This window comes from Anomaloglossus baeobatrachus, chromosome 1 (assembly GCF_048569485.1).
Source record: "Anomaloglossus baeobatrachus isolate aAnoBae1 chromosome 1, aAnoBae1.hap1, whole genome shotgun sequence".
Taxonomy (NCBI): domain Eukaryota; kingdom Metazoa; phylum Chordata; class Amphibia; order Anura; family Aromobatidae; genus Anomaloglossus; species Anomaloglossus baeobatrachus.
In genome coordinates, this window is record NC_134353.1 from 31855313 (window position 1) to 31874836 (window position 19524).

The following is a 19524-nucleotide window of genomic DNA, read 5'->3' on the forward strand; positions in this document are numbered from 1 at the left end:
TGAACAAACTGTTTCCGCGGTGGCTCCTTGCTGTAACACACACCTTTAGCTTTTCCTTCTGTTCATAGACAGCATCTCCAAGTCCACACCAGAAGAGCAATTTTATATTGCTATAGTGACCAAAGGCAGATCCAAAAAAACAGCAGCCCCTTGTGTGTAGTCTGCAACAATGCATGCAATGAACGGCAAATAAGCATATTGCGTTGAAAGTTGCTAAAGCTGAGCAATACACCTTCACGCTGTCAATTCATATCCATGTGATACTTCATGGAGGAAGCACTCAAAAGTGTGAGTTTTTGCCTTCTACTTACAGATTGTTGACAAATCTTACAGATTCCATGACTTGTGTGATCCTTTGCGATGTCCAAAAATTCACAGGCTAGGAAAGGCTTACAGCCCATGCGACCTGCATAGCCAACACGACTTCTAACATATCAATCCTGATAAAAAAAGTACAGTCTGACGAAGGCTTACTGCCGAAACGTCGACCTATTGTGGACGAATTGCGTGTACATATTTTCCATTTTTTGCTTCTAAATAAAGAATACAGCATAATACCATCATACGTCTTTTTTTGGGGGTTGTAGTGTGCCGGGGTTACCCTCCTTGGCTATTGTTTTTTACTTCCGTGCACCTACTCACCGGTGACGCAGGGCTTCCTCTCTATTTGAAAATGGGGGTCAACTGATGCCAGTCAAGTGGGGTGTGTGTGGCCCAGTTAGTGGAAACGAGGGAGACTGTGGTTGGAGTCCCCTCGCTGTGTTTCTAAAAGAACCAAGATGAACAAGTCATGGCTCTCAGAGGACTTTACTTCCCCTAGGTCAGCCAGGGGACGGGAAAGGCACGCGTATTTTTGATAGTGCTTCATGCAAAGCATCTTTGTAAGCTTGAAAATGGGGGTCAACTGATGCCAGTCAAGTGGGGTGTGTGTGGCCCAGTTAGTGTAAACGAGGGAGACTGTGGTTGGAGTCCCCTCGCTGTGTTTCTAAAAGAACCAAGATGAACAAGTCATGGCTCTCAGAGGACTTTTCTTCCTCTGGGTCAGCCAGGGGACGGGAAAGGCACGCATATTTTTGAGAGTGCTTCATGCAAAGCATCTGTTTCATTTTGAAAAGGGAGATCAAGTGATGCCAGTCAAGTGGGGTGTGTGTGGCACAATTAGTGGAAACGAGGGAGACTCTGGTTGGAGTCCCCTCGCTGTGTTTCTAAAAGAACCAAGTTGAACAAGTCATGGCTCTCAGAGGACTTTTCTTCACCTGGGTCATCCAGGGGAGGTGAAAGGCATGCGTATTTTTGATGATGCTTCATGCAAAGCATCTTTGTAAGCTTGAAAATGGGGGTCAACTGATGCCAGTCAAGTGGGGTGTGTGTGGCCCAGTTAGTGTAAACGAGGGAGACTGTGGTTGGAGTCTTCTCGCTGTGTTTCTAAAAGAACCAAGATGAACAAGTCATGGCTCTCAGAGGACTTTTCTTCACCTGGGTCATCCAGGGGAGGCGAAAGGCACGCGTATTTTTGATAGTGCTTCATGCAAAGCATCTTTGTAAGCTTGAAAATGGGGGTCAACTGATGCCAGTCAAGTGGGGTGTGTGTGGCCCAGTTAGTGGAAACGAGGGAGACTGTGGTTGGAGTCCCCTCGCTGTGTTTTACATGCTTTTAGAAGGGCATGACATGGCTTGGAGGTTGACTTTCAGCATCTGCAAACTGTTGGCTACCAAAATGCTGCCTTTCCAACCTTTTAAACCGAGGATTTTTGAGACCTTATGCCCATCGCAGTGCCCCAAGAGCCGATGCCCAGGCGCCACTCCTTCTCCAACAAAGGCGTGCACGCGCTACACCAGCATGTCGCACTAAACATCACTGATTCCTTGAGAGACTCTGTGTGACAGGGTGCATTTCACCACAGATAATTGGCCCAGTAAGCATGGACAGGGGCGTTACATGTCGCTGACTGGGCAATGGGTTACTGTGGGGAGAGATGGAGAAGGGTCTGCTGTACAAGTCTTGCCGTCCCCACGAGTTGTGTCAATCCTTCTTCTGTATGTAGAAGTTAATACACTGCTTCTGCCTCTTCAACCTCGTGTGGGTCCTCCACCTTGGACCAAACCCTGTGTGGTCAGGCCACCCTTCCTTGTAACTGCGCACAAGGAATACCACACACCTCCTTACTATGCTGGCAGCAGAGCTCAATGCCATCAGGCGGTCAAAGGTTTACTTTGAAATGTATGGGAAATGTGAGTCACACCGCTGAGAAGTTGTGGACGGTTAGCTCTGGAGACCGAGTTTCATCAATGGTTGTCTCCACTCAACCAGCAGCCAGGGAAGGCCGGGTGCGACAATGATGCAAACATGGGTGCGGCCCTTCGCTGTGACAATGTGACACGCGTGCCTTGTGTGGCTCACGTGTTGAACCTGGTTGTCCAGCAATTTTTAAAGCACTATCCTGGCTCTACATGGCCTTCTGACCAGGGCACGGTGTAATGCCTTCCTTGATCCACACACTCAGATGGGCTGTAAATGATAGGCTAGAGGGAAGCCACTCACCAAGCAGGACCCCTAGAACCCTGAAACCCTTTAACCCCTATACAGGGATTAGGAATTACACAGGGCCCAAGGTGATTAATACCTGTGGAAGGCTGCAGTTCCAGAGAATAGTAGTCAGGCAGGGTCAAAACATGAATTGAGGAACAGGAACAGAATAGGACGGCCAGGACTTAATCAGAAAACAAGCAGAGGTGAAATGCAGATCGGCCAACAAGGTACATAAACAGCAAGCAGGAAACGTAGTCAGGTAACAAGCACACAAAATCATAAAACTGAACTGGGGGTAAAAGTAACCAGAGGTTCATAGCTATGTCTGGCAGTGGTCTGCAGACAGGATGGGCATAAAAAAGGGTGTCTTCCCATTGGTTGTAGCTGAATGATGGTACTTCATCTGTGAGATACCCACCAGCTACATTCAGCCAGAGATTCTGCATCTGTCAAGGTAATGCAGCCCACTGGGTGAGCATAACCTGCGTCCACCTGCGCCGCTGGCATAGACTCCTCTCCCATCATCAGCACTATGCATGAAAGGAACACGTTGTCACCTGGCGACCGGAGTACAAATTGACGCAGCGGACTCCGTTGGTGACTTAACAGCCGTGTGCGGCAATGATGCAAACCTGGCTGCGGGCCATCATCAGGGCAATGTGACACACGTGCCTTGTATGGCTCACGTGTTGAACCTAATTCTCCAGCGATTTTTAAAACACCATCCCGGCCTACATGGCCTTGTGCAGCGGGCACGCTCGCTATGTGCTCACTTCCATCGTGCGCACACAGCAGCTCAACAACTTTCGTCGCTACAGAAGTCTTTAGGTCTGGTGGTTAAACGCCTGAAATGCGATGTGCCGACATGCAGGAATTTGAATCTGCACATGTTGCAGCGTTTGTGGCAGCACTGCCGAACCCTGCTGCAATACGTTATGACATATAGCCTGGGATAACTTGATCCAGAGGTGGTGCAGATCACGCTGCTGGAGTGGTGTCAGATCAAGGACGTATGCACCCTTCTACGCAGTTTACAAATGTCGACGAAGATGTTTAGCACTGGCGATGCCATTCTCAGCGTGACAATTCTGGTCATCTACAAGATGGAGCACACTGTAATTATTATTCGGAGTCAGGTGTTGGGACAAGAGGAAGGGGAGGAAGTACAGGAGGAGTCATATGCGGAAGGGATAACAAGATCTACGAGGTCCAGATGGTCAGTGGCACCTAGGCGGCAGTCATGGTGAGGGAGAGGGATTAACAAGGGCGCATAGTATCAGCAAAAAGTGTTGAGGAAGGTGCAGGAGCCCATGAAGAAATGGAGGACGAACTGGCGATGGGCATGGAAGACTCAGCAGATGAGTGAGAGCTTGCTCACATTTCGGTTGTGCGAAGTTGTGGGGAGAGGGCAGAGGAAGGAGGCACGATTCTCACCTCTCTGCCACCAACACACCAAGGACTTGGTCCTCCTGGATGCACAAGACACATGAGCGCCTTCTTGCTGCACTACCTACAACATGACCCTCGGATTGTCCGAAATCGAAGTAATCCTGACTACTGGGTTGCCACACTGTTAGATCCCCGGTACAAGACAAAATTTGGCGAAATAATTCCTGCCATAGAAATGGACGCACGTATACAGGAGTATCTGCAGAATGTGGTACGCAATCTTAGATCTGCTTTTCCACTAAACACCAGTGCTGCACAGAGTGAATCTCAACGCTTTGTCATGGATAGGAGGAAATGGTCTTTTACTTGTCCACATCTGAGGGACCGAGGGCTGGCTGCTGTGCTGAGATGGCGTTGAGTACGGTGTCCCTGCAGAGTTGCACTTTTGGTCATATACCAAAATGAGTTGAAAAAGGACAGATGCTGGTGGAAAGGGGAACAGGTGTGTTGGAAAGGGGAAAAAAGTTTTGGTCCGTGGATTTGGTGGTTAAGCAACAGTAACATTTGCTGAAGAAACACCATCTGTTACTGTGGGACTGGCAGATTTGGATAAGGTGGTATATACTATGTTACCGCTATATAACGAAAACTAATAAGAAAAGAAAGAGAAAGGTATATATCCCCATCAGCAGTCAGTGTCCACCGTGCTCCCAGATGGAAAAGGAGAGGTTGGCAACTGGAAGGTTTGGTGGAGGATACAGAGCTGTGTGGCTATGAAACTAATAGTAGCCTGAACCGAGTTAGACGCCATTCGGATCTGGAGACTGGGAGCCCTATTAGCGTCACAGGGTCCACATGCCCACCCAGCCCAGGAACTCCCTGTTAACAACACAGGGGCCTTTGAGTACGCTGATCGTGTGTGTAGGGGCCACACCTGTGGACAGCAGGCGCATCAGCAGCAGCAGGCCTGTTAATGCCACTGGGCTGCACAAGCAGGACTGGTAGGACAGGAGCTGGTCTTAACCGTTCTGCGTTACCAACTGTGGTGGTGGCCTACATCGACACCCTATCCCTGCCTACCTCTGGCCTAAAGCCGCAATGGGTTCAACACATGGAGGTGTGCTCTTTCGGAGCATAATAGAAGACTGCGCACCTCCTTGTTGGCTCCAGCCCCTTTTATAACCTGGGTCCGCCCCAAACCAGGGTGAACCACAATGCACCTCCTGGAGACAAAAGCAGAGTGACACGTCATGAGTGGCATAACTAGCGTCCTATTTGGAACCGCAACTTCAATGATGACCTCATGGCTGCCATGACCCAAACACCTTACCAGTCATCGTCTGACCATCAATAATGCGGTGACAAGTCATAGGGGTGGGCCTCTGCAAGCCATTTGGGAGTGGCCTGGCTACATCGTCAGGACACCTGATGCCCTGTGGTCTATATGGGACCCCCACATCAGGGGCAGGGTCAAAGAGTTCATTACCGGACCTAGTCTCTGATGCAGTAAGTGCCTGAGCATGCTCAGTAGCATGAAATACAGTCTCTGAAAAAAGACTATCAGCTTTAGCATGGTGTCTAGGCACAAAACAGGACTTAGACCCAGCACGGAATGCAAGTACCTGTGCAAAGAGGCTTTTCGCACTAAGTGTGGGAGCATGCGCTGTATCCCGAAATGAAGACTTAGCCTTAGCAATGGCACAGTCAGGCAGAGCATACTCACTAGGCGAAACACTGTAGTTAGGCTGCGGCTGGGGTAAATCGGCACACGAATGCGCACTAGCTGCCTCTCCACACTTAGACGTGGAGGAGAAAGTAGCCAGCTGGACAACCCAAGGCACAGCCCTAAATGGCAGCTGACGCCTGGGCGCAAATGAAACCGCAGCAGGCTTCAGGTTTCAGGTTTTGTAACAACAAATACCATCCAAAAGAACAGGTGTACTTCTTCCCATGGATAATCTGATATGATCCTTTTTTTCACTGACACAACCATCGCTAACAAATGTAGATGAGGCCAAAACAGCAGCTGCTTCAATGGATCTCAAGTGCTCCATAAAGTGGCCTCTCCTCCACCCCAATTTCAAGATCCCAAATACTCCATTCCTCTGTGGTGTCAATCCAATCGCACTTGCTTCCTAACAGCTCTCAAGTTTCCACCAGCCCTGCTGAGTATGGGGTAACAGAGATGGTTGAGTTTGCATAGCTGTTCAGTCGCACTATAGCCTGGGAATCAGAGGTCTGCTCCAAAGCTGCAATGAGTACAGACAAGGAAGTTATTATTATTTTTATTATTATTGATTTATAGAGCACCATTGATTCCATGGTGCTGTACATGAGAAGGGGGTTACATACAGAATATATATACAAGTAACTATAGACAGACTGGTACAGAGGGAAGAGGGCCCTGCCCTTGCGGGATTACATTCTAAAGGATTTTTGGGAGGAGACAGTAGGAGTGGTTTAGCTTCAGCGTCAAGTACGTATGGTGGTGGTGTCATTGAAGGTTATAGTCATTTCTGAACAGATGAGTTTTCAGATTCAGTTTGAAGCTTGCGGGTGTAACAGATAATCTGACGTGTTGAGGTAGCGAGTTCCATGAGACAGGGGAAATGATCTGCGCAGATGGCCAGAAGCTTTGTGAGTGGGATCCAGGCCCCGATGAAGAAGGTGCTAAGCCTAATCTACACCCTCATTTCCAAAAAGTACATCCTCCTGGTGGAGACAATGGGGAACATGTTGAGGAGCACAGATACCTGATTGGAATGACAACTTTACTATTCGGTCAGGGCAGGAAGAGGTTGTCTCGGAGGACTCAGGACGAGGGGAATGAAAACACACAGGGTTATTGATGAGGTTGGAGACCACACTTACTGTCAAACCAAAGTCAGCCAGTCGATGAGGTCAGCAGAGGAGGTGGAGGAGGATGCTACTGACGACGAGGTTACGTTGCGTCTTCCTGGCCAGAGACAAAGTACTGGAAGCACGTCAACAACTGAATCCTGGACCACAACTTTGACTCTGAGCAGAAGTCGTGTTGGCTATTCAGGTCGCATGGGCTGTAAGCCTTGCCTAGCCTGTGAATTTTTGGACATCGCAAAGGATCACCCAAGTCATGGAATCTGTAAGATTTGTCAACAATCTGTAAGTAGAAGGCAAAAACTCACACCTTTGAGTAGTTCCTCCATGAAGTGTCACATGGATATGAATTGATAGCGTGAAGGTGTATTGCTCAGCTTTAGCCACTGTCAATGCAACATGCTAATTTGCCATTGCATGCATTGTTGCAGACTACACACAAGGGGCTGCTGTTATTTTGGATCTGCCTTTATTTGGTCACTATAGCAATATCAAATTGCTCTTCGGGTGTGGACTTGGAGATGCTGTCTATGAACAGAAGGAAAAGCTAAAGGTGTGTGTTACAGCAAGGAGCCACCGCGGAAACACTTCGTTCAATTGTGAGGGGAGTCATGTTGTACTTTGATGATGAGCCCCGTAATGCCAGTGAGCAGCATCCTGTGCCACAGACCAACATTCTTATAGTGCTGTCTATACTGTTTACCGTGGAAGGAGCGTAAAGTCTGTATTTCTGGCAACTGGACATCAGAGTACCCGGGTACGGTAGGCTGTGCCCAGACAATAATGCGGGCATGCAACACTTTGTTTTATTAGCAAAACACATATCTGTTCTGGGTAGGCCGACTATTTATAGACAATAAGACTTGCTGCCTCTGCACTGTAAAATTGTCACATACAGTTTAAATCATAGAGGGACAGAAACACATGTTTGCATTGACTGTTGCTTTTCAAGATTTCCATGACTGTGTTGCAGAGCTGTGTGGTTTGTATTCACACTGTTATCATCTGCATTATCTGTGAGGCTTCAGCTAACAAGGGTATTCAGGGGGGGTAATGTGTTTTGTCTATGTTTAGGTAGGTAACTTGGAAGCTCTTGTGATGCGCCACTGGTAAGTCGTGTTCGCACACACACACACACACACACAAACACACAATTACTGCTACACAGAGGGATTAGCAGGTAGTAGGCAACAGAATAGATTGTTCAATTTTTTAAATTGTATGCATGGTTCTTATTGTTTGTTTTGGTAAAGTTAAACAATCATTTATCAACCCAACTGCCTAGAGTCCTTTTCCCGTTGCCTGGTTTTGCTACATACTGGGTAGCACACCCTGTACACAACTTAAAATGAAGCATAAGTCGCAATGTGAATTACACTGTGCTACAATGCGGCCTAGCGTGCCTGTGCAACCACCGCCTGCCCCATCAAGTGCATCTGCGTGCTCTTCATCCTCTGTGACTGTGGGGACAGCAGTCACACATGGTTTTTCACACTGAACTTCCACTCCATTACCCGCAACAGGGAGTGTGATTGGCAGGTCATCACTTGTTTTGGAAGTGGAAACAGAAGGTATTGTTGAGCTGTCAGACATCGAGAGAACCATCATTGGATGCAGGCTACATTACATCCACGCCTGCACCTTCGTCACAGATTGGCTGGACTACCTGCAGTTAATAATTGCATTCCAGAAATGGAAAGGAGAGTAGAATGCACATGTGTTGTACCTTGCTTGGCAGCAAAGGAACACTAACTTAGTATTCCAGACAATTTTAGGATGGCTGAAAAAAAGTCAGCTCTTTGGGCAAATTAAATATCGTGGCAAAAGTGGACAGATGGGTACAGTGGCCGTGTTCTGTGTGTACCAGTACAGTAAAAGAAGCCTCACTTTCTATCCCTCCTAATGATCAAATGCAGCAAGGAATTCCCTGAGTTTGCTATAAAATCAGCATAGCTAAATGTGCATGAGGGTAGAATGCAGAGGTGCTTGAGATTGCTTGGCACAAGTGGCACAATAAAGGAGTCCAACAGCCACTTTTTGTATGCCACTAAATGGAAGTATTTATTGCTATCATTATAGCTTATTAAAAACAGAGCAGGAGGGTGTCCTGCAGAGGTGCTAGAAATAGCTTGGCACCAGTGGGGCACTAATGGAATACAACAGCCAGTTCTATGATGCCACTAAAAGGCAGTATTTTTTGCTATCATTATAGCTTATTAAAAACAGAGCAGGAGGGTGTCCTGCACAGGTGATAGAAATAGCTTGGCACCAGTGGGGCACTAATGGAATACAACAGCCAGTTCTATGATGCCACTAAATGGCAGTATTTTTTGCTATCATTATAGCTTATTAAAAACAGAGCAGGAGGGTGTCCTGCACAGGTGCTAGAAATAGCTTGGCACCAGTGGGGCACTAATGGAATACAACAGCCAGTTCTATGGTGCCACTAAATGGCAGTATTTTTTGCTTTCATTATAGCTTATTAAAAACAGAGCAGGAGGGTGTCCTGCACAGGTGCTGCACATAGATTTGCACCAGTGGGGCACTAATGGAGTACAACAGCCACTTCTTGTATGCCACTACGTTTACTCAATTTTTGGTATTATAATGTCTTAGTAAGTAACAATGAGTTTGAGTGTGCAATGCAGGCAGACGTGCTGCAAATATCTTTGCACTAGTGGGACTAGACAAAAGTCCAATAGCCACGTTTAGGATGCCACTAGGTACACTGAGTGTTTGCTAGTATAATGGCTTAGTTATAATGAGTTTGAGTGTGCAATGCAGGCAGACGTGCTGCAAATATCTTTGCACTAGTGGGACTAGACAAAAGTCCAATAGCCACGTTTAGGATGCCACTAGGTACACTGAGTGTTTGCTAGTATAATGGCTTAGTTATAATGAGTTTGAGTGTGCAATGCAGGCAGACGTGCTGAAAATATCTTTGCACTAGTGGGACTATAGCAAAGTCCAATAGCCACGTTTAGGATGCCACTAGGTACACTCAGTGTTTGCTAGTATAATGGCTTAGTAACAATGAGTTGAGTGTGCAATGCAGGCAGACGTGCTGCAAATATCTTTGCACTAGTGGGACTATACAAAAGTCCAATAGCCACGTTTAGGATGCCACTAGGTACACTGAGTGTTTGCTAGTATAATGGCTTAGTTATAATGAGTTTGAGTGTGCAATGCAGGCAGACGTGCTGAAAATATCTTTGCACTAGTGGGACTATAGCAAAGTCCAATAGCCACGTTTAGGATGCCACTAGGTACACTCAGTGTTTGCTAGTATAATGGCTTAGTAACAATGAGTTGAGTGTGCAATGCAGGCAGACGTGCTGCAAATATCTTTGCACTAGTGGGACTATACAAAAGTCCAATAGCCACGTTTAGGATGCCACTAGGTACACTGAGTGTTTGCTAGTATAATGGCTTAGTTATAATGAGTTTGAGTGTGCAATGCAGGCAGACGTGCTGCAAATATCTTTGCACTAGTGGGACTATACAAAAGTCCAATAGCCACGTTTAGGATGCCACTAGGTACACTGAGTGTTTGCTAGTATAATGGCTTAGTTATAATGAGTTTGAGTGTGCAATGCAGGCAGACGTGCTGCAAATATCTTTGCACTAGTGGGACTATACAAAAGTCCAATAGCCACGTTTAGGATGCCACTAGGTACACTGAGTGTATGCTAGTATAATGGCTTAGCTATAATGAGTTTGAGTGTGCAATGCAGGCAGACGTGCTGCAAATATCTTTGCACTAGTGGGACTAGACAAAAGTCCAATAGCCACGTTTAGGATGCCACTAGGTACACTCAGTGTTTGCTAGTATAATGGCTTAGTAACAATGAGTTTGAGTGTGCAATGCAGGCAGACGTGCTGCAAATATCTTTGCACTAGTGGGACTGGAGAAAAGTCCAATAGCCACGTTTAGGATGCCACTAGGTACACTGAGTGTTTGCTAGTATAATGGCTTAGTTATAATGAGTTGAGTGTGCAATGCAGGCAGACGTGCTGCAAATATCTTTGCACTAGTGGGACTAGACAAAAGTCCAATAGCCACGTTTAGGATGCCACTAGGTACACTGAGTGTTTGCTAGTATAATGGCTTAGTTATAATGAGTTTGAGTGTGCAATGCAGGCAGACGTGCTGCAAATATCTTTGCACTAGTGGGACTAGACAAAAGTCCAATAGCCACGTTTAGGATGCCACTGGGTACACTCAGTGTTTGCTAGTATAATGGCTTAGTAACAATGAGTTTGAGTGTGCAATGCAGGCAGACGTGCTGCAAATATCTTTGCACTAGTGGGACTATACAAAAGTCCAATAGCCACGTTTAGGATGCCACTAGGTACACTGAGTGTTTGCTAGTATAATGGCTTAGTTATAATGAGTTTGAGTGTGCAATGCAGGCAGACGTGCTGCAAATATCTTTGCACTAGTGGGACTATACAAAAGTCCAATAGCCACGTTTAGGATGCCACTAGGTACACTGAGTGTTTGCTAGTATAATGGCTTAGTTATAATGAGTTTGAGTGTGCAATGCAGGCAGACGTGCTGCAAATATCTTTGCACTAGTAAGACTATACAAAAGTCCAATAGCCACGTTTAGGTTGCCACTAGGTACACTTAGTGTTTGCTAGTATAATGGCTTAGTTATAATGAGTTGGAGTGTGCAGAGGACAGGAGGGTACAGTGCCAGGATTGTGGGGCTCTGGGTAGAGGAATGGAAGCCTGCCTTTCTATTCCCTCCTAGTGGGGAAATGCAGCGAGGAAATCCCTGACCTTAGCTACACAGACGCTGTCTCTGTTTTCAGGACCTGTCACCTATGGCTCTGACCCTGCCGGTACGAGCCCTTAAAAGGACTGATAGAAAGTGCTCTCCCTAAGCTGTCCAGCGCTGTGTATGGAGCTCATACAGCTGTATCGGCGATAGGACTCAGGACGGAGCTGCGCCAGTGATGTCTGACACCAAGGACGCAGAAGAGATAATGGCGTGCTGGAGGAAAATGTCCGTTTTTATAATGCAGGGACATGTGACATGGACATCCTATCACACATGCCGTTGCTTCTCTGGCTAAAAGTCCACTTAGCTGTGTGTGTGTCTGGGATTGGCTGACATGCTGGCCCGCCCCACAAGACGCGCGCGCTTAGGGAAGGAAGACAAGGAAAAAAAAAAAAATGGCGATCGCCATTAAACAAACAGCAGTGATCTGAAGGCGCTGTTCACGCACACTATACACTGAAATTTCATAACAGTGTGAGTCACAGAGTGACTTACACTATTACAGCAGAAAGCCAGCTAGGAATTAGCTGTTTTTTTGCTGCTAGAATCATTATCGAACGTTTCTAGAACTATCGAGCTTTTGCAAAAAGCTCGAGTTCTAGTTCGATCTAGAACAGGCCCCAAAATCACTCGAGCCTAGAAGTGGAGAACCTCGAACCTAGAACCGCGCTCAACTCTACTCAACACGTCAGATTATCTGCTACACCCGCAAGCTTCAAACTGAATCTGAAAACTCATTTGTTCAGAAATGACTATAACCTTCAATGACACCACCACCATACGTACTTGACGCTCAACCTAAACAATTCCTACTGTCTCCTCCCAAAAATCCTTTAGAATGTAATCCCACAAGGGCAGGGCCCTCTTCCCTCTGTACCAGTCTGTCTATAGTTACTTGTATATGTATTCTGTATGTAACCCCTTCTCATATACAGCACCATGGAATCAATGGTGCTCTATAAATCAATAATAATAAAAATAATAATAACTTCCTTGTCTGTACTCATTGCAGCTTTGGAGCAGACCTCTGATTCCCAGGCTATAGTGCGACTGAACAGCTATGCAAACTCAACCATCTCTGTCACCCCATACTCAGCAGGGCTGGTGGAAACTTGAGAGCTGTTAGGAAGCAAGTGCGATTGGATTGACACCACAGAGGAATGGAGTATTTGGGATCTTGAAATTGGGGTGGAGGAGAGGCCACTTTATGGAGCACTTCAGATCCATTGAAACAGCTGCTGTTTTGGCCTCATCTACATTTGTTAGCGATGGTCGTGTCCATGAAAAAAGGGATCATATCAGATTATCCATGGGAAGAAGTACACCTGTTCTTTTGGATGGTATTTGTTGTTACAAAACGGTGACGCCTTAAACGCAAGCAGCCTGCTATGCTTTCAGTTGCGCCCAGGCATCAGCTGCCATTTAGGCCTGTGCCTCGGGTTGTCCAGCTGGCTGCTTTCTCCTCCACGTCTAAGTGTGGAGAGGCAGCTAGTGCGCATGCGTGTGCCGATTTACCCCAGCCGCAGCCTAACTCCAGTGTTTCGCCTAGTGAGTATGCTCAGCCTGACTGTGCCATTCCTGAGGCTAAGTCTTCATTTCGGGATACAGCGCATGCTCCCACACTTAGTGCGAAAAGCCTCTTTGCACAGGTACTTGCACTCCATGCCGGGTCTAAGTCCTGTGTTGTGCCTAGACACCATGCTAAAGCTGATAGTCTTTTTTTCAGAGACTGTATTTCATGCAAATGACCATGGTCAGGCACTTACTGCATCAGAAACTAGGTCTGTTAATGAACTCCTTGGCCCTGCCCCTGATGTGGGGGGCCCATTTAGACCACAGGGCATCAGGTGTCCTGAAGATGTGGCCAGGCCACTCCCAAATGGCTTGCAGAGGCCCGCCCCTATGACTTGTCACCTCATTATTGATGGTCAGACGATGACTGGTGAGGTGTTTGGGTCATGACAGCCATGAGGTCATCATTGAAGTTGCAGTTCCAAATGGGACGCTAGTTATGCCACTCATAACGTATCACTCTGCTTTTGTCTCCAGGAAGTGCATTGTGGTCCACCCTGGTTTGGGGCGGACCCAGGTTATAAAATGGGCTGGAGACAACAAGGAGGTGCGCAGTCTTCTATTATGCTCCGAAAGAGCACACCTCCATGTGTTGAACCCATTGCGGCTTTAGGCCAGAGCTAGGCAGGGATAGGGCGTCGATGCAGGCCACCACCACAGTTGGTAACGCAGAAAGGTTAAGACCAGCTCCTGTCCTACAAGTCCTGCTTGTGCAGCCCAGTGGCATTAACAGGCCTGCTGCTGCTGATGTGCCTGCTGTCCACAGGTGTGGCCCCAATGCACACGGTCAGCGTACTGAATGGCCCCTGTGATGTTAACAGGGAGTTCCTGGGCTGGGTGGGCGTGTGGACCCTGTGACGCTAACAGGGCTCCCAGTCTCAAGATCCGAGTGGCGTCTAACTTGGTTCAGGCTACTATAATGTTTCATAGCCACACAGCTCTGTGTCCTCCACCGAACCTTCCAGTTGCCAACCTCTCCTTTTCCATCTGGGAGCACGGTGGACACTGACTGCTGATGGGGATATATACCTTTCTCTTTCTTTTCTTATTAATTTTCGTTATATAGCAGTAACATAGTATATACCACCTTATCCAAATCGGCCAGTCCCACCGTAACAGATGGTGTTTCTTCATCAAATGTTACTTTTGCTTAACCATCAAACCCACGGACCAAAACTTTTTTACCCTTTCCAACACACCTGTTCCCCTTTCCACCAGCATCTGTCCTTTTTCAACTCATTTTGTATATGACCAAAAGTGCAACTCTGCAGGGACACTATACTCAATGGCATCTCAGCACAGCAGCCAGCCCTCGGTCTCTCAGATGTGGACAAGTAAAAGACCATTTCCTCCTATCCATGACAAAGCGTTGAGATTCACTCTGTGCAGCACTGGTGTTTAGTGGAAAAGCAGATCGAAGATTGCGTACCACATTCTGCAGATACTCCTGTACACGTGCGTCCCTTTCTATGGCACGAATTATTTCGCCAAATTTTGTCTTGTACCGGGGATCCAACAGTGTGGCAACCCAGTAGTTAGCATTACTTCGAATTCGTACAATCCGAGGGTCATGTTGTAGGTAGTGCAGCAAGAAGACGCTCATGTGTCTTGTGCATCCAGGAGGACCAAGTCCTTGGTGTGTTGGTGGCAGAGAGGTGAGAATCATGCCTCCTTCCTCTGCCCTCTCCCCCCAACCTCGCACAACCGAAATGTGAGCAAGCTCTCACTCATCTGCTGAGTCTTCCATGCCCATCGCAAGTTCGTCCTCCATTTCTTCATGGCTCCTGCACCTTCCTCAACAATTTTCGCTGATACTATGTGCCCTTGTTAATCCCTATCCCCCACCATAACTGCTGCCTAGGTGCCGCTTACCGTATGGACCTTGTAGATCTTATTATCCCTTCTGCATATGACTCCTCCTGTACTTCCTCACCTTCCTCTTGGACCAATACCTGACTCCGAATAATGCTTACAGTGTGCTCCATCATGTAGATGACCAGAATTGTCACGCTGAGAATGGCATTGCCAGTGCTAAACATCTTCGTTGACAATTGTAAACTGTGTAGAAGGGTGCATAGGTCCTTGATCTGACACCACTCCAGCAGCGTGATCTGCACCACCTCTGGATCAAGTTAGCCCAGGGTATACGTCATACCGTATTTCAACAGGGCTCTGCGGTGCTGCCACACACGCTGCAACATGTGCAGATTCCAATTCCTGCGTGTCAGAACATCGCATTTCCGGCGTTTAACTGCCAGACCCTAAGACTTCCGGAGCGATGAAAGTTGTTGAGCTGCTGGGTGCGAAGGATGAAAGTGAGCACATAGCAGCGTGCCCGCTGCACAAGGCCATGTAGGCCGGGATGGTGTTTTAAAAATTGCTGCAGAATCAGATTCAACACGTGAGCCATACAAGGCCCGTGTGTCACATAGCCCTGACGAAGGGCCGCAGACAGGTTTGCATCATTGCCGCACACGGCTGTTAAGTCACCAACGTAGTCCACTCAATCAATTTGTACTCTGGTCCCAATGGGAAGACACCACACCCTTTTTTAGGCCCCTCCTGTCTGCAGACCACTGCCAGACAAAGCTATGAACCTCTTGTTACTGTTACCCCCAGTTCAGTTTTATGAGTTTGTGTGCTTGTTACCTGACTACGTTTCCTGCTTGCTGTTTATGTACCTCGTTGGCCGATCCGCATTTCACCTCTGCTTGTTTTCTGATTAAGTCCTGGCCATCCCATTCTGTTCCTCTTCCTCAATTAATGTTTTTGACCCTGCATGACTACTATTCTCTGGAACTGCAGCCTTCCACGGGTATTGATCAACTTGGGCCCTGTGTAATTCCAAATCACTGTATAGGGGTTAAAGGGTTTCAGGGTTCTGGGTGTCCAGCTTGGTGAGTGGCTTGCCTCTAGCCTATCCTTTACAGCCCATCTGAGTATGTAGATCAAGGCAGGCGTTACACCATGCCCTCTGCAGAAGGCCATGTAGGCCGGGATAGTGTTTTAAAAATTGCTGGACAACCAGGTTCAACACGTGAGCCATACAAGGCATGTGTGTCACATTGCCCTGAAGAAGGGTCGCAGACTGGTTTGCATCATTGTCGCACCCGACCTTCCCTGACTGCTGGTTGAGTGGAGACAACCATTGATGAAACTCGGTCTCACTCTCCAGAGCTAACCGTCCACAATTCCTCAGCGGTGTCTCACATTTCCCCTACATTTTAAAGTAAACATTTGACCGCCTGATGGCCTTGAGCTCTGCTGCCAGCATAGTAAGGAGGTGTGTGGGATTCCTTGGGCGCAGTTACAAGGAAGGGTGGCCTGACCACACAGGGTTTGGGCCGAGGTGGAGGACCCACATGAGGTTGAGGAGGCAGAAGCAGTGGAGGAACTTGTACATACAGAGGAAGGATTAACACACAAGTCATGGGGACGGCAAGACTTGTACAGCAAACCCTTCTCCATCTCTCAACATAGTTACCCAGTGCCCAGTCAGCAATATGTAACTCCCCTGTCCATGCTTAATGGTCCAAGTATCTGTGTTGAAATGCACCCTGTCACACACAGAGTTTCTCAAGGAATCGGTGAGGTTGTGTGCGACCTACTGTCGTAGCGCGGGCACGCCTTTCTTGGAGAAGGAATGACGACTGGCCATCGGCTCTTGGGGCACTGCAATGGGCATAAGGTCTCAAAAATCCTCGGTCTCAAAAGGGTGTAAAGGCAGCCTTTTTGTTGCCAACAAGTTGCAGATGATGAAACTCAACCTCTTAGTTATGTCAAAATGAAACAGATGCTTTGCATGAAGCACTCTCAAAAATATGCGTGCCTTTCCCGTCCCCTGGCTGACCCAGGGGAAGAAAAGTCCTCTGAGAGCCATGACTTGTTCATCTTGGTTCTTTTAGAAACACAGCGAGGGGACTCCAACCACAGTCTCCCTCGTTTCCACTAATTGGGCCACACACACCCCACTTGACTGGCATCACTTGATCCCCCTTTTCAAAATGAAACAGATGCTTTGCATGAAGCACTCTCAAAAAAACGCGTGCCTTTCCCGTCCCCTGGCTGACTCAGGGGAAGAAAAGTCCTCTGAGAGCCATGACTTGTTCATCTTGGTTCTTTTAGAAACACAGCGAGGGGACTCCAACCACAGTCTCCCTCGTTTCCACTAATTGGGCCACACACACCCCACTTGACTGGCATCAGTTGACCCAATTTTCAAGATGAAAAAGATGCTTTGCATGAAGAACTCTCAAAAATACGCGTGCCTTTCACCTCCCGTGGCTGACCCAGGGAAAGAAAAGTCCTCTGAGAGCCATGTCCACATTGTCGTCAGTGGACAGACGCGTGTGCTTATCTGCCAGCAGACCCCCAGCAGAACTGAAGACATGTTCTGAGAGAATGCTGGCTGCAGGACACGACATGATCCCCAAGGCGTATGTGGCAAGCTCAGGCAATTTATCCAGATTGGAAGCCTAAAATGAGCAGGGCTCAAGTTGCACAGTAATGGCATCGATATTTCCTTGCATATACTCATATATCTGTGTGTCCTCCTCTTTTTCCTTGTCCAGCTCTTTTGTTTTCGCATGAGTATATGTCCTTGTCACTTTCCTATGTGTTTGTGTTGTGTTGTGAGTTGTTTGTCACCTTTTGGACACCTTTGAGGGTGTTTTTTAGGTGTTTTTATGTGTTTGTGATTGCCTGCCATTGTTTCCTATGCAGTTCGAGTTCGGTTCGTCGAACGTTCGACGAGCCGAATTCGAACGGGACGTCCGTTCGGCGAACCGACCTCGAGCCGAACCGCGACCGGTTCGCTCATCTCTAGTCTCAAACACCCCCCAAAATCACTCGAACATGAAATTGGCGAACCTCCAACATCGCTCATCTCCACTGTTTAGGCCACACGGCTAACTAGCCATACCTAAAAATGTGTTTGCGTACTTTTGAGCAGGCAATTAAAATTGGCAAGAACCACTTGTTCCACATTTCCCTAGCAACTTTTTAGGCCAGTCTTAGCTAACTAGCAATAACTGTAAAATGTGTTTGCGTAATTTTGAGCATGCAATTAAATTATCAAGAACTACTTTTTATATACTTACCTAGCACATTTTTAGGCCACATGCAGCTAACTAGCAATACCTATAAATGTGTTTGCGTAATTTTGAGCAGGCAATTAATATTGGCAAGAACCACTTTTTTAAATACTTCTCTAACAAGTTCAAATGCCACAATTGGCTAACTTGCAATAACTTTAAATGTGTTAGCGTAATTTTGAACAGTCAATTAAAGTTAGTAAGAACCACTTTTTACAAAGTTCCCTACCAAGTTTTCAGGCCATGCATGGCTAACAAGCAATACCTATAAATGTGTCTGCAAGCAATACATACTTTTCTAACAAGTTCAAATGCCACAATTGGCTAACTAGCAATAACTGTAAATGTGTTAGCGTAATTTTGAGCAAGCAATTAAAATTTACAAGAACCACTTTTTACATACTTACCTAGCAACTTTTTAGGTCACATGGCTAACTAGTAATACCTATACATGTGTTTGCGTAATTTTGAGCAGGCAATTAAAACCACTTTTTACACACCTCCCTAACAAGTTTTGAGGCTACGCATGACTAACATTCAATATTTAAAAAGGTGTTTGCACAACTTTGAGCAGTCAATTAATATTTGCAAGAACCATGTTTTACATACTTCCCAGCAAGTTTTTAGGCCACGCAGGGTTCACTAGCAATGTCTATAAATGTGTTTAAATATTTTGAGCAGGGAAATAAAACTGAAAAGATAAACTTTTTACATACTTCCTCAGCAAGTTTTTAGGCCATGCATGGCTAACTAGCAATACCTATAAATGTGTGTATTTTTGAGCAGGCAATTAAAATTGGCAAAAAACACTTTTTACAGTACATACTTCCCTAGCAAGTTTTTAGGTCATGCTTGGCTAACTTGCAAAACCTATAAATGTGCTTGCGTAATTTTGAGCATTCAATTAAAATTGGTAAAAATTACTTTTTACATACTTCTCTACCAAGTTTTTAGGCTACGCACGGCAAACTAGCAATACCTGTAAATGTGTTTGCGTAATTCTGAGCAGGCAATTAAAGTTAGCAGGGACCAATTTTTACATACTTCCCTAATAAGTTTTTAGGCCACGCAAGGCTAACTAGCAATAACTATAAATGTGTCTGTGTAATTTTGAACAGGCAATTAATTTTGGCAAGAAACACTTTTTAATAACAGAAAAAAAGTGATCAGACATCCTTACTGCAAAGGTGATATTTATTATAAAATGTGAAAAAGGGAGGGTAAGTGTAACAACACAGTGGTCAGAAAAAGGGGCACACAATTTCCAGAAATATATTCATATATACTAAGAAGACAA

The 19524-nt window shown here is 46.5% G+C and overlaps 1 protein-coding gene across 1 annotated transcript in view; it reads left to right on the forward strand.

The window, feature by feature from the left end:
- LOC142312307 (vomeronasal type-2 receptor 26-like) overlaps positions 1 to 19524 on the forward strand; it is a 108121-nt gene that overhangs the window by 53279 nt on the left and 35318 nt on the right. The window lies entirely within an intron of this gene.